This window comes from Phyllobates terribilis, unplaced genomic scaffold (assembly GCF_046119375.1).
Source record: "Phyllobates terribilis strain yellow unplaced genomic scaffold, ASM4611937v1 Scaffold_1__5_contigs__length_1240528914, whole genome shotgun sequence".
Lineage (NCBI taxonomy): Eukaryota > Metazoa > Chordata > Amphibia > Anura > Dendrobatidae > Phyllobates > Phyllobates terribilis.
The window spans coordinates 175,414,643-175,427,258 of record NW_027362761.1 but is presented as its reverse complement, the minus strand read 5'-3'; positions in this window follow the sequence as shown (position 1 = coordinate 175,427,258).

The following is a 12,616-nucleotide window of genomic DNA, read 5'->3' as shown; positions in this document are numbered from 1 at the left end:
TTAAGGAGAGGAAGGCCTCCTCGGCTTCGAGCGACCATACCTTGGGATTTGCCCCCTTGCGGGTGAGCGCAGATATGGGAGCAGTCCGGGACGAGAAGTGTGGAATGAAGAGACGATAGTAATTGGCGAAGCCCAGGAATCGCTGTATCGCCTTCAACCCCTCCGGACGGGGCCACTTAAGGACAGCAGAGAGCTTCTCAGGATCCATTCGTAGGCCGGTCTGGGAGATAACATAGCCCAGGAATGGAAGAGAGGTCTGCTCGAAGAGGCACTTCTCGTATTTTGCGTAAAGGAGGTTCTGCCTGAGCCTAAGCAGGACCTGACGAACATCCCTCCGGTGTGTGGGAAGATCCGGAGAGAAGACCAAGATATCGTCCAGGTATACCACCACGCAGGAGTAAAGAAGGTCATGGAAGATGTCGCTGACCAGTTCTTGGAAGACGGCGGGAGCATTGCAGAGGCCGAAGGGCATCACACGGTACTCATAGTGTTCGTCCCGGGTATTAAGTGCCATTTTCCACTCGTCTCCTTGACGGATACCGACCAGGTTATACGCTCCACGTAGATCCAGCTTGGAAAAGATCCTGGCGCCTTTACGGTGATCAAACAACTCGGAGATGAGTGGCAGGGGGGATTTATTTTTTACGGTGATCTGATTGAGTCCTCTATAGTCAATACAGGGGCGTAGCGAGCCATCCTTTTTTTTGACAAAGAAGAATCCGGCTCCTGCCGGGGAGGTAGACTTCCGGATGAACCCTCTAGCCAGATTCTCCTCTATGTACTCTGACATGGCCCGGGTCTCGGCTGCAGACAACGGATAAATACGCCCATGGGGTGGAGTGGCGCCAGGTACCAAGTCGATCGGGCAATCATATGGCCTATGACGTGGTAATGTCTCTGCCTCCTTTTTACCGAAGACGTCTGCATAGGGCCAGTAAGGAGCCAGAAGATGGGGTAAATTAGCTGTAGTGGGTAGTGGACGAACCGGGCAAACTGGAACCAGGCAGGTCCTATGGCATTCCGGGCCCCACAGGAGTACTTCACCGGATTGCCAGTTCAACACAGGTTCATGCGTCTGGAGCCAAGGTAGGCCTAGCAGTAGGGAGTGAGAGAGTCCGGGTAGCACATGGAAGAAGATCCTTTCAGAGTGCAGCATTCCCACCTGCAGGGTTATGGGTTCCGTGACGAGCAGGATGGTCACCAGTAGGAGTCTTCCATCCACGGAAGCGACAGACAAAGGTTCAGCCAGAGGTTTGGTGGGAATGCGGTATTTCTCTACTAGGGACTGGGAAATGAGATTTCCAGCAGCTCCAGAATCTAGCTGAGCGAGTACAAAGTGACGGTTCTCTCCCCAGGAGATAGAGACAGACAGAGTCAGGGATGGAGAGGGCTTACTTTTGTCTAGGACGACCTCTCCGAGCGGTCCTAGACACCGGAGTTTCCCGGTCTCTCCGGACAGGAACGAATCAGGTGCTCCTTACTGCCACAATAGAAACAGCTCCCCTCGGCTCGGCGTGACTCTTGGCGAGATTTGACCATCTTAGTCTGGTCGATCTACATGGGCTCGGGTGAGTGCGCCCGGGGAGTGACAGATGAAGAGACAGGTCTCTGGAAAGTAGGAGCAAGGCGGGGAAACCTCCTCTCACGGGTGGTCTCTTTGGTACGTTCCTGGAACCGAATGTCAATCCGGGTAGCTAGTGTCACCAAGTCATCCAGGGTGGTTGGAATGTCCCGACCGGCAAGTTCGTCTTTAATCCGACCGGAAAGGCCCTCCCAGAACATGGACACCAGAGCCTCGTTATCCCAGGCAAGCTCAGAAGCAAGGGTACGGAACCGTATGGCATATTGGCCCATGGTGAGACTCCCTTGGCGGAGACGTAGCAGAGAGGAGGCTGATGAGGTCTTTCGTCCTGGTTCATCGAAGACTTTCCGGAAAGCAGTGAGTAAAGCTGACAAGTTGGATACCAGGGGATCCCCTCTTTCCCACAGGGGATTAAGCCAAGCCAGTGCTTCCCTAGTGAGATGGGACATGATGAAGGCCACTTTGGCCCGGTCGGAGGTAAAATGATGTGCCAAGAGTTCAAAGTGCAGGGTGCACTGGTTAATGAAACCTCGAGCCAAGGCGGGGTCTTCACCAAAACGAGGCGGTGCAGAGAGCCGGAGACCAGGACCGGGTACCATGGTATTGATGGGCAGCGGCGCTGCCGAGGCGTGAGTCGTGCAACTGGAGGCAGGTCCTGGTGGAGCAGTCAGTGTGTCCAGGCGGGAGTTGACATTACGCAGGTGGTTCAGGATGGATTCCTGTCGGGATCTCTGATGGGAGACTTCATGGAATAGGTCAGAGAGCGAGGGAGCTTGGGTGCCACCGGGTTCCATGGCCCGAGCAAACTGTTACGGGTCCGAGTGCTGGAACCTCTGTGCCGAGGTGCAAGGAGGGACCCAGAGGGGCGTGACTAAGTATCAACCCGAACCGAGCCTGGTCGGACGGCGGCTAATGACTCCGTGACCAGGGAGGATCCGGGCAGAGGGACCAGGTGCTACTCTGGGGACGACCTTGCAAGAGAGCAGGTGGCTCCCACGGGTCAGATAGCTGGAACTGACCGGTATAACGGATGGACACGGCAAGCAGGCAGAAGTCTCTGGTTAGCTGACAGGTGGTCACGGTACGTGACAGCAGAGCGAGTAGTAGTCTCTAGGTTTACCAGGCAGGTGGTCACAGCAAGTGACGGCAGAGTCTCCAGGCAGGCTGGCAGGAAACAGGCGGGTGCTCCCAGGTGAGCGGCAGACAGACAAGGCAGGTAACAAGCAGGTAACAGGTGGGTGCTCCCAGGTGAGCGGGCTGACGGACACAGCAGGTAACAGGCGGGCGCTCCCAGGTGAGCGGACTGACAGCCAAGGCAGGTAACAGGCAGGTAAAGGGTGGGCGCTCCCAGGTGAGCGGGCTGATGGACACAGCAAGTAACAGGCGGGTGCTCCCAGGTGAGCGGACTGACAGCCAAGGCAGGTAACAGGCAGGTAACAGGTGAGCGCTCCAGGAGAGTAGGCTGGCAGGCTCGGCAGGTAACGGGCAGAAAACAGGCTGGCAGCCAGGACGAGGAGTCAGCCTAGCAGCGGGACCTGAGGGCTGAAGCAGAAATAAGAAACTGTGCAACAACTTTGCTCGGGCACCTCCATTTTGGAGGAGGTGCCTTATATATGGGAGGTCCTCCGGCAATTGGCCGGGGACTCCTTAGGACGGCCGTGCGGTCCCTTTAACAGGGGGAGAGCGCACGCGCCCTAAGCACAGTGCCGGGGAAGGAGCGCGCGCCGGCAGCAGCGGGGAGAGAATCGCTGGAGGACGCCGCGCCAGGAGCGGGAAGGTGAGAGGGACGGCGTCTCTGCCTAGCAAGGGGCAGAGACACCGATGCTACAGTAGGGAGATGGCGATCCACGTGTTTGGCGAGATACATAAGACAGGACTTGTTATCCTAACGTGGTTTGTTTCTTTTACAGGTGACGCTAAGCCAACAGTGTGGGTGATAGGCCACTCGTATATATATTGGGCAGAAAAAAGGGCGAAAGTCCGCCCAGGTGGGAGGAAATTAGAGTTTCATAACACATATTTCAACTGGAGAGGTATTAGAGGCCTGCTATGGCCACAGGTACTAATGGAGGTAATCAAGGTAGGGAGAGAGGCAAGAGGTCCGGTCATCTTAGTTATACAGGCCGGGGGAAACGACCTAGGTCATCACAAGAGCGCATAACTAAGGGCAATAATGAAACTAGACACTGAACGCTTCAGAGAATTTTTCACAAAACTAACTATAGTATGGTCAGAGATTGTGCCGATAGCGGTATGGCAAGGTGCGCGAGACATCACGGCCATCGAACGGACAAGGCGGGTAATAAATATTCGGATGGCAAAATTTAGAAGAGACAGAGGCGGTGTAGTGATACAACACCGACAACTGGAAGGAGATAAAGCAGGCCTCATACGGCCCGACGGTGTTCACTTAATGGATATTGGACTGGACATATTCCTGTCAGGACTCCAGGACGGAGTGGAACAAGCGTTAAGAGTGATGGATGGGGGTCAGAGTCCTGCATACGAGTACGCAGGATCCTCCGTGGCTTGGAAATAGAAAGGACATGTTGGAGAGTTACACTTGTTGGCCAACTTGCCGGTGTTATGATAGGCTACAAGCACTAAGGAAAGACAGGAGATCTGTCCCTACAATAGGCACAAACAACCTCCCATGGGGAGTGTTAGATGGGGCATTCTCCTGTGCTTTAAGAATCTCATCTTCCAAAACGGAGTCCAATGCAGCAATCACAACACCTTCTTGTAAAATGCTCTCCTCCTCCTCAGCACCGACCATGGGAGAAAAGCTGCGAGACAACGCATCAGCTTTAACATTCTTGGTACCCGGGATGTAAGTAACGGAAAAATTAAACCGCGAAAAAAAAAGAGCCCACCTAGCCTGACGGGCATTCAAGCGCTTGGCAGCATCAAGATAGATCAGATTTTTATGATCAGTGAAAACCTGAATGGGAAATTCAGCACCTTCCAAGAGATGACGCCAGTGTTCAAATGCGAGTTTAATAGCCAGCAATTCCCGATTACCAATATCGGAATTAAGTTCAGTCTCAGAAAAAATTTTGGAATAAAAGGCACAGGGATGTACTCCATCCTTGTTTTCCTGAGACAACATCGCACCGACCCCCACAGAAGAAGCATCAACCTCAACCAAAAACGGCTTAGTCACATCAGGCTGCATAAGGATGGGGGCAGAGCTGAACCTTTCCTTTAGAAACACAAACGCTTCAATGGCCTCAGTAGTCCACTGAACCGTATTAGCACCTTTCCTGGTGAGATCGGTCAGTGGTTTAACAATAATAGAAAATTTTTTAAGGAATTTTCTGTAATAATTGGCGAAACCCAAAAACCTCTGTATCGATTTCAAACCAATAGGCCTAGGCCATTCCTGCACAGTTTGAACTTTCACCGGGTCCATCTCAAAGCCCTCGCTGGAGATAATGTAGCCCAAAAAACTAATTCTCTGTACAGCGAACTCACATTTCTCTAGCTTAGCAAAAAGCGAATTGTTAATTAATAACTGTAATACCTCACGTACGCTCTGCCAATGGGACTCAAGATCTGGTGAATAAATCAAAATGTCATCCAAATACACAACCACATTCTTACCAATCAAAGGTCTAAGGATGTCATTAATAAGATTCAGAAAAAATGCTGGTGCATTGGTAAGACCAAAAGGCATAACCAGATTCTCAAAATGACCCACAGGAGTGTTAAAAGCAGTCTTCCATTCATCACCCTCCTTCATGCGCAACAAATTGTATGCCCCCCGGAGATCAATTTTAGAGAACCACTTGGCCCCCACTAACTGGTTAAACAAATCAGGAATCAATGGCAGTGGGTAGGGATTACGTACAGTAATTTTATTAATCTCGCGAAAGTCCAGACAAGGACGTAAACCGCCGTCCCTTTTTTTAACAAAAAATAATCCAACAGCCACAGGTGACTTAGAGGGTCTGATATGACCGGCGGCCAAGCTCGTCTGTATGTATTCCTCCAAAGCCTTTCTCTCAGGAATAGTAAGATTAAATAAACGACTTTTAGGAAGAGTCGCTGCAGGAACAAATTCAATGGTACAATCATAGTCTCTATGGGGAGGCAAAGTTTGTGACTCCTCCTCAGAAAAAACTTTCCAAAAATCCTGAATAGGTACAGGTAATTCCCCTTTATCCACAGCAGCAATGCGCCCGTTACAACACTTGTCATAACACTTAGGGCTCCAGGACTTAATTTCATTAGTACACTAATCCAGTACAGGATTGTGCAATTTTAACCAGGGTAACCCCAAAATTACTGGAGAAGGCAAATTATTTAATACTACCAAATCCAAATTTTCTTGGTGAATACCATTAATAGTGAGGGGAAATTCATAAACCTTGTGAGTAACACATTTCAAGGGAGAGCCATAGACAGAAACCACGGCAATAGGGGATGACAAAGGTTTGGGTTTTAATTTAAGTTTTTCCAAGAATCCCCCATCAATCACATTCAGAGTAGAACCACAATCCACAAATACCCGAAATTCAATTAATTCTTCCTGAGCTGCAGTAGTAGCAGAAAGAAATACCCCCTTAGTGTTTAAACAGGCTATACGGGCGTAACTGACCTTTTTTTTTTTCTTTGTTCATACGAAGCACACAGTTCTTAATGAAATGGTCAGATTTTCCGCAATAAAAGCACAAACCTTCAGAAAACCTGCGGTCTTTTTCCTGAGAGCGGGGTGACATCGCCCCAATCTCCATCGGCTCTCCAATGTCAGTACAGACCCTCTCAAGACTAGGAGCTGACATGGCAAAGGATTTACTCTCATTAACCCTTGCACGCAGTCTCCTGTCCACCCGTATAGCTAATTGCATTGCCTCCTGCAAGTTTCCAGGAGTAGGATAAGCAATAAGCAGATCCTTAACCCTTTCACCTAGCCCAGCAAGAAACAAACTTTTCAGAGCTGAATCGTTCCACCCCACCTGAGCAGACCACTGACGGAAGTGAGTACAATAATTTTCCACATTACCTGATCCCTGTCTCAAAAGTCTCAATTCCGTCTCAGCTGATGAGACACGATCAGGATCATCATACAACAACCCCAAAGCAGAAAAAAAACTATCCCCTGATCTAAAGCACGGATCACTAGATTGGAGAGAAAAGGCCCATCCCTGAGGTTCTTTGCGCAAAAGTGACATTCATCACCAGAGGATCTGGGTCTCAAACGAAAATACAATAAACAAGCATTTTTAAAGGAAAAAAAATCTTGTTGTTCACCAAAAAATAAATCAGGCAATCGTACCTTTGGCTCCACAAAATGCGCTCCAGAACAGCTACTCACATGTTGTTGGAGCTCGGCCATCTCCAGAGAGAGTCCCTGCAGGCGTTGAGCCAAATCCTGAACCGACACCATGATGGAAACTGGAGGTCTTTCCTTAGAGATATTTTTGGGCTGGACTTACTGTTATGATAGGCTACAAAAACTAAGGAAAGACAGGAGATCTGTCCCTACAATAGAACTAAGCTAGATCCCTACGATGTAACGGGGAACCTGATCCTGCGATCAGACCCGCTAAAGTCCTCAGCTAGTCTGAACGAAGACCTATAGATGTGAGGGAGGGATCCCTACAAGAACTAGGGACTGGGAGAAAGATGGACACCTTCTAGCAGAAATTGTAGCAGTAAAAAGACAAACACACAACATAGAACATAAAGGTCAAAAGACCTAGCTAAACTGACTGAGAAAGGTTACAAAGCACCTGGCTAGCTTAAGAGTAGAAATTACAATGAAGTCCAGCATGGCCAGAAGGGCGGAGCAGGATTAAACAGGCAAAAAGGTCATGTGACCAGCAAAATAGTAAAAACCTAACAGGAGAGTTCTAACAGCCGGTGTGGAGACCCAGGGCATGCTGCAACAAGCTGAATTATTTTAGAAATAAAATGCCTTTCTAATGGAATGAGTATAAAGAGTTAATAAAGCTGTGACCGATCCTCACCCATCCAGTTGTAAGAGTTACATTATTGTATTGTCAAGGAAAGGGGGGCGGTAGGGGGGCTGAGCGTCTGGGTTTGGTTGGGGGTCCCCACAGTCTGCCTAGGCTAGATGCATTTAAAAATTCATATTAGATACACAGGCGGTGCAGCTTGCTTTGCAGCTGGGCTACTACGCCCAAAGTATTGCCTAGGCTAGATGCAGTTAAAAATTCTACGCTGACTAGCAGACACTGAAGCTTTGGAGCAGACCTCTGAGTAAACAGCTCTTCAGACTCAACCATCTGTGTTACCCCAAGCCATAGTGTATGTAGTTTCTTACAGTTAAAAGGGGGGGAAGCGACCCAACCCACCTGGAATTGACGATGCCAACGTCACGTAAAACACAGCAAGGGGACTCCAAAAAGAGTCTCCATTTTTTCCAAAAATTGTGGCACAGACACCACTTAAGTGGGATCAATTGCCCCAGAGTTGCTTAAAATGGTTGGTGAGGTGATTTTACCAAATCCTCAAGCTTTTAGTCTCCCCAGGATGACACAGGGGTAGAAAAGTCCTTGCGGATCCATGATTTGTTCATCTTTATGAACGTGAGTCTGTCTACATTCTCAGTGGACAGCCGCGTGCGCTTATCTGTCAGCACACCACCAGCAGCGCTGAATACACATTCAGAGAGAACGCTGGCTGCAGGGCATGACAAGATCTCCAAGGCGTGAGTGGCGAGCTCAGGACATTTTTCCAGATTGGAATCCCAAAATGAGCAAGGGTCCAGTGACACAGTCATGGCTTCGATGTTCACTTGGAGATACTCCTATACCATCCTCTCTAGGCGTTGATTATGTGTCAGACTTCTTGTCTCCTGTGGCCTTGCAAAGGATGGTCTAAAAAAGTGGTGAAACGATTCCACAAAATTGCTGTTACCAGCAGATACTGTGTTACTGTTACGGTTTGAGTGATGAAGACTCGACAGTCCCACGGTTTGCAAGTTAGAACTGTGAGATTCACTAAATGCACCACTGGTGTTTTGTGGAAAAGCACATCTAAGATTCTGCAACAGCCTCTGCTGATACTCCTGCATGCGTGAATCCCTTTCTATGGCAGGAATTATTTCGGCAAATTTACTTTTGTACCGGGGATCAAAGAGTGTGCCAACCCAGTAGTCGGGATTACTTTGAATTCTGACAATCCAAGGGTCATGTTGCAGGTAGTGCAGCAAGAAGGCACTCATGTGTCTTGCGCATCCAGGAGGACCAAGTCCTTGTTGTGTTGGTAGCGAGGTAAGAATCATGCTTCCTTCCTCTGCCCTCTCCCCCAACCTCACACAACAGAAATGTGATCAAGGTCTCCCTCATCTGATGAGTCTTACATGCCCATCGCCAGTTCGTCCTCCACTTCTTCCTCAGCTCCTGCACCTTCCTCAACAGTTTGGCTGCTACCATGCGCCCTGGTTAATCCCTCTCCCCCACCCTCCCATGCCTGCCGCCTTGGTGCTGCCGACCGTCTGGACCTTGGAGATGTTATCCCTTCCGCATACGACTCCTCCTCTACTTCCTCCACCTCCTCTTGTCCCACCACCTGACTCTGAATTCTGTTTAACGTGTGCTCCAGCATGTAAATCACCGGAATAGTCATGCTGATAATGGCATCATCAGCACTAAACATCTTTGTCGCCATTTCAAAACTGTGCAGAAGGGTGTGTGGCGCCCCTGAAGGTTCAGTCGCCACAGAGGTACTGCATGTCACCCAGAGGTGTGGTATCTCACCCTCAGGTAAGGATGGAGTATGGCTCGGGACCCTAACACCTGCATCCAACACATACCCATAGTGGGGGTAGGGCGAGATTGCTCCTAAGGGAGAGCACAGTCCCAGGTCCCTAGATGGCGGGAGGGTCCTATGTAGTGGGTGTGGGTGGAGAAAGCAGCTTAGGGGAGCACATGACAGGGAGAGTATAAATAGGAAGCCATCTTAGAAAGAGCAAGCCAGTCAGAGGAGGAGAAGTGACAGGAGCAGAGGCTCTGCATGAGCTCTGCTTCGGAGGCGGGCCTAGCCTGGGAGGCCCAGGACTGAAGGAGAGAAGAGAGGAGTGGGAGCAGGAAGGCTCCAGGAACCGAAGGGACCCTAGGGGTACGGGCCGTGCAGAAGGCCACCCGTAAGCCCGCTGCTACCAGGAGGTAGAGGGGTCAGGCCAGATAAGAGGAACCGGTCCCTCAACTAGCGGAGAAACAGCAAGGCTCAACTAGAAACCAGAGGCTGCAGCATTTCATGTACTGCAGGCCAAAGTCCACACCAGTCTCACTAAGAAGGTAGCCACATAGGACCCAGGGGACGGAACACACGTCGCCCGCCAAGGCCCGAGGATACCGGACAGAAGTGTCACTGGGTGTGAGGTGCAGGGAGAAGGCCAGAGAAAGGACACACAGAAGGGGGTCCTGCTAAGTACTCCGGAGCTATCTGGGGGTGGACTGATACCCTCACTGAGTACGCACAGCACGACGGGGGAGATTGCTCTGGTACCTGTAATCTGGACTGCAACATCTGTGAGCAAAGATCTTGGGACTGCATCACACGGACTCTGTGTTCATTACTGACTCCCTGCACTACAACCACCATCATCCACCCACACTGCCCTGAAGCTACACTCTTCCTGTGGGGAGTAATAATACCATTGCTGCAAAACCACCAGCTTCAGAGGACTGTTCCGCAGTGGCGGCCCCTTTGGCCGCACTCCACAGGTGGCGTAGTCGGACATTATAAAACCCATATATACAAATTACCCTTGGATTGACCGCTCTGGGTCACGGACCGGGTCACCGCCACAGTGACTACAACCCCCAGCGTCTACCGGCCCGGCTCCGGGTACCCCACGGCCCAGGAGGCGCGTCAACTTCATAGGTCCCTGATCTGAGACCACTCCTGCAGAGTGATTTGCCCCACCTCTGGATCTCGTTGGCCCAGGCTATACGTCAGAACGTATTGCACCAGGGCTTGTCGGTGCAGCCACAGTCGCTGCAACATGTGCAGAGTTGAATTCCACCGTGTCGGCACATCGCATTTCAGCCGGTGAACTGGCAGGCCCAAAGACTTCTGTAGAGATGTAAGTCATTGAGCTGTGGGATGCGAACGGCGGAAGTGAGCACACAGCAACAGTACCCTCTCCAGAAGGCAATCTAGTCCGGGATAGTGGGCTAAAAATTGCTGGACAACCAGGTTCAACACGTGAGCCATACAAGGCACGTGTGTGACATTGCCCCGGTGAAGGGTCGCACCCAGGTTTGCAGCATTGTCGCACATGGCCTTCCCTGGTTGCAGGTCCAGTGGAGACAACCATTCATGAAACTGGGTCTCCAGAGCTGACCACAACTCCTCAGCTGTGTGACTCACATTTCCCAGACATTTCAAAGTAAACACCGCCTGATGCCGTTGAGCCCTGCTGCCAGCATAGAAAGGAGGTGTGCAGGATTCCTTCTGCGCAGTTAGAAAGCGGGTGGCATTACCAGACAGGCTTTGGGTGCAGGTGGAGGACCGAGAGGAGGTTGAGGAGGCAGAAGCAGTGGAGGAACTTCTAGATAAAGAGGATTGACGCACAACTCGTGGGGACGACAAGACTTGGACAGCAGCCCCTTGTCCTGCTGTCACCATAGTTACCCAGTGCCCAGTCAGCGACATGTAACGCCCCTGTCCATGCCTACTCGTCCAAGTGTCTGTGGTGAAATGCACCCTGTCACACACAGAGTTTCTCAAAGAAGCGGTGATGTTGTGTGCGACATGCTGGTGTAGCGCAGGCACACCTTTCTTTGAGAAGTAGTGCCGACTGGGCATCTGGTACTGGGGCACTGCGACGGACATAAGGTCTCGAAAATCCTCTGTGTTCACCAGGCAGAAAGGCAGCATTTCTGTAGCCAACAGCTTGCAGATGGTGAAATTCAACCTCTTAGCTTTGTCATGGCTAGGAGGAAATTGTCTTTTACTTGTCCACATCTGACGGACCGAGGGCTGGCTGTTGTGCTTAGACGGGGTTGAGTAGGGTGTCCCCGGCAAACTGCCGGTCTGTGAGGAAGATGCAGGCGGAAAAGTTAGGTTGCCTTGATCCAAAGGTGGTGCTCTCGATGTCGGAGAGAACTCAACACCAGCTGGTGTTTCCACTTCCAAATGAAATGATGACCTGCCAATCACACTGGCTGTTGCGGGTAAAGAGGTGGCAGGTCTGCGTCCAAAAATATGTGTGACTGCTGTCCCCCCAGTCACAGAGGATGAAGAGGCCACGGATGCACAAGATGGGGCAGACGGTGGTTGGCCCGGCCCGCTAGGCCGCATTGTAGCACAGTGAGCTTCCCACTGCAACTTATGCTTCATATCCATGTGACGGTTCATGCATGAAGTACTCAAACTATGGATTTTTTGGCCTCTACTTAGCTTTTGGTGACAAATATTACAGATAACACGAGTTGGGTCATCCTTATCGATCTGAAAAAATGCCCAGGCTATGCAAGGCTTAGAGCCCATGCGACCTGAAGAGCCACCACGACTTGTGGTCAGACGCAGAGTTGTGGTTGAGGATGCAGTTGTTGACGTGCTTCCAGTATCCGTCTCTGTCCAGGAAGGCGCAACCTAACCTCGTCGTCAATAGCATCTGTGACGCCCAGCTGCGCTTGGTATCACAGATCCTAGAAGAGTGCATTGATGGAATCCTCCACAAGAGGCCCTCATAAACATTCACACATCTCCACCTTCCACCTCAGACCAGCAGAGGGAGCCCGTTAGGGATATAAATAGGGAACGTGGAGCTAGGCAGTTCAGTTCCTCTGAAGAGTTCCTGCAGTAGAGAAGCCTAAGAGAGGTCAGTCTGCAGTGGAGCTCAGTCTAGTCTAGAGAACTCAGTTAATAGTTCAGCAGTGGAGCACGAGGCTCCTGCTAGCTAGATTCAGGGAGTCCAGTTAGAGCTTAAGGTGTGCCGGTGCCATAAGATCGGTGAAGCACGGCAAGCTGCCGTTAGTGTATATAGCGTAGTGAGGGCCCAAGTAGGCCAAAGGCGAGTGGAGAGTTAGTACATAGGGGGCAGAGGAGCTTAAC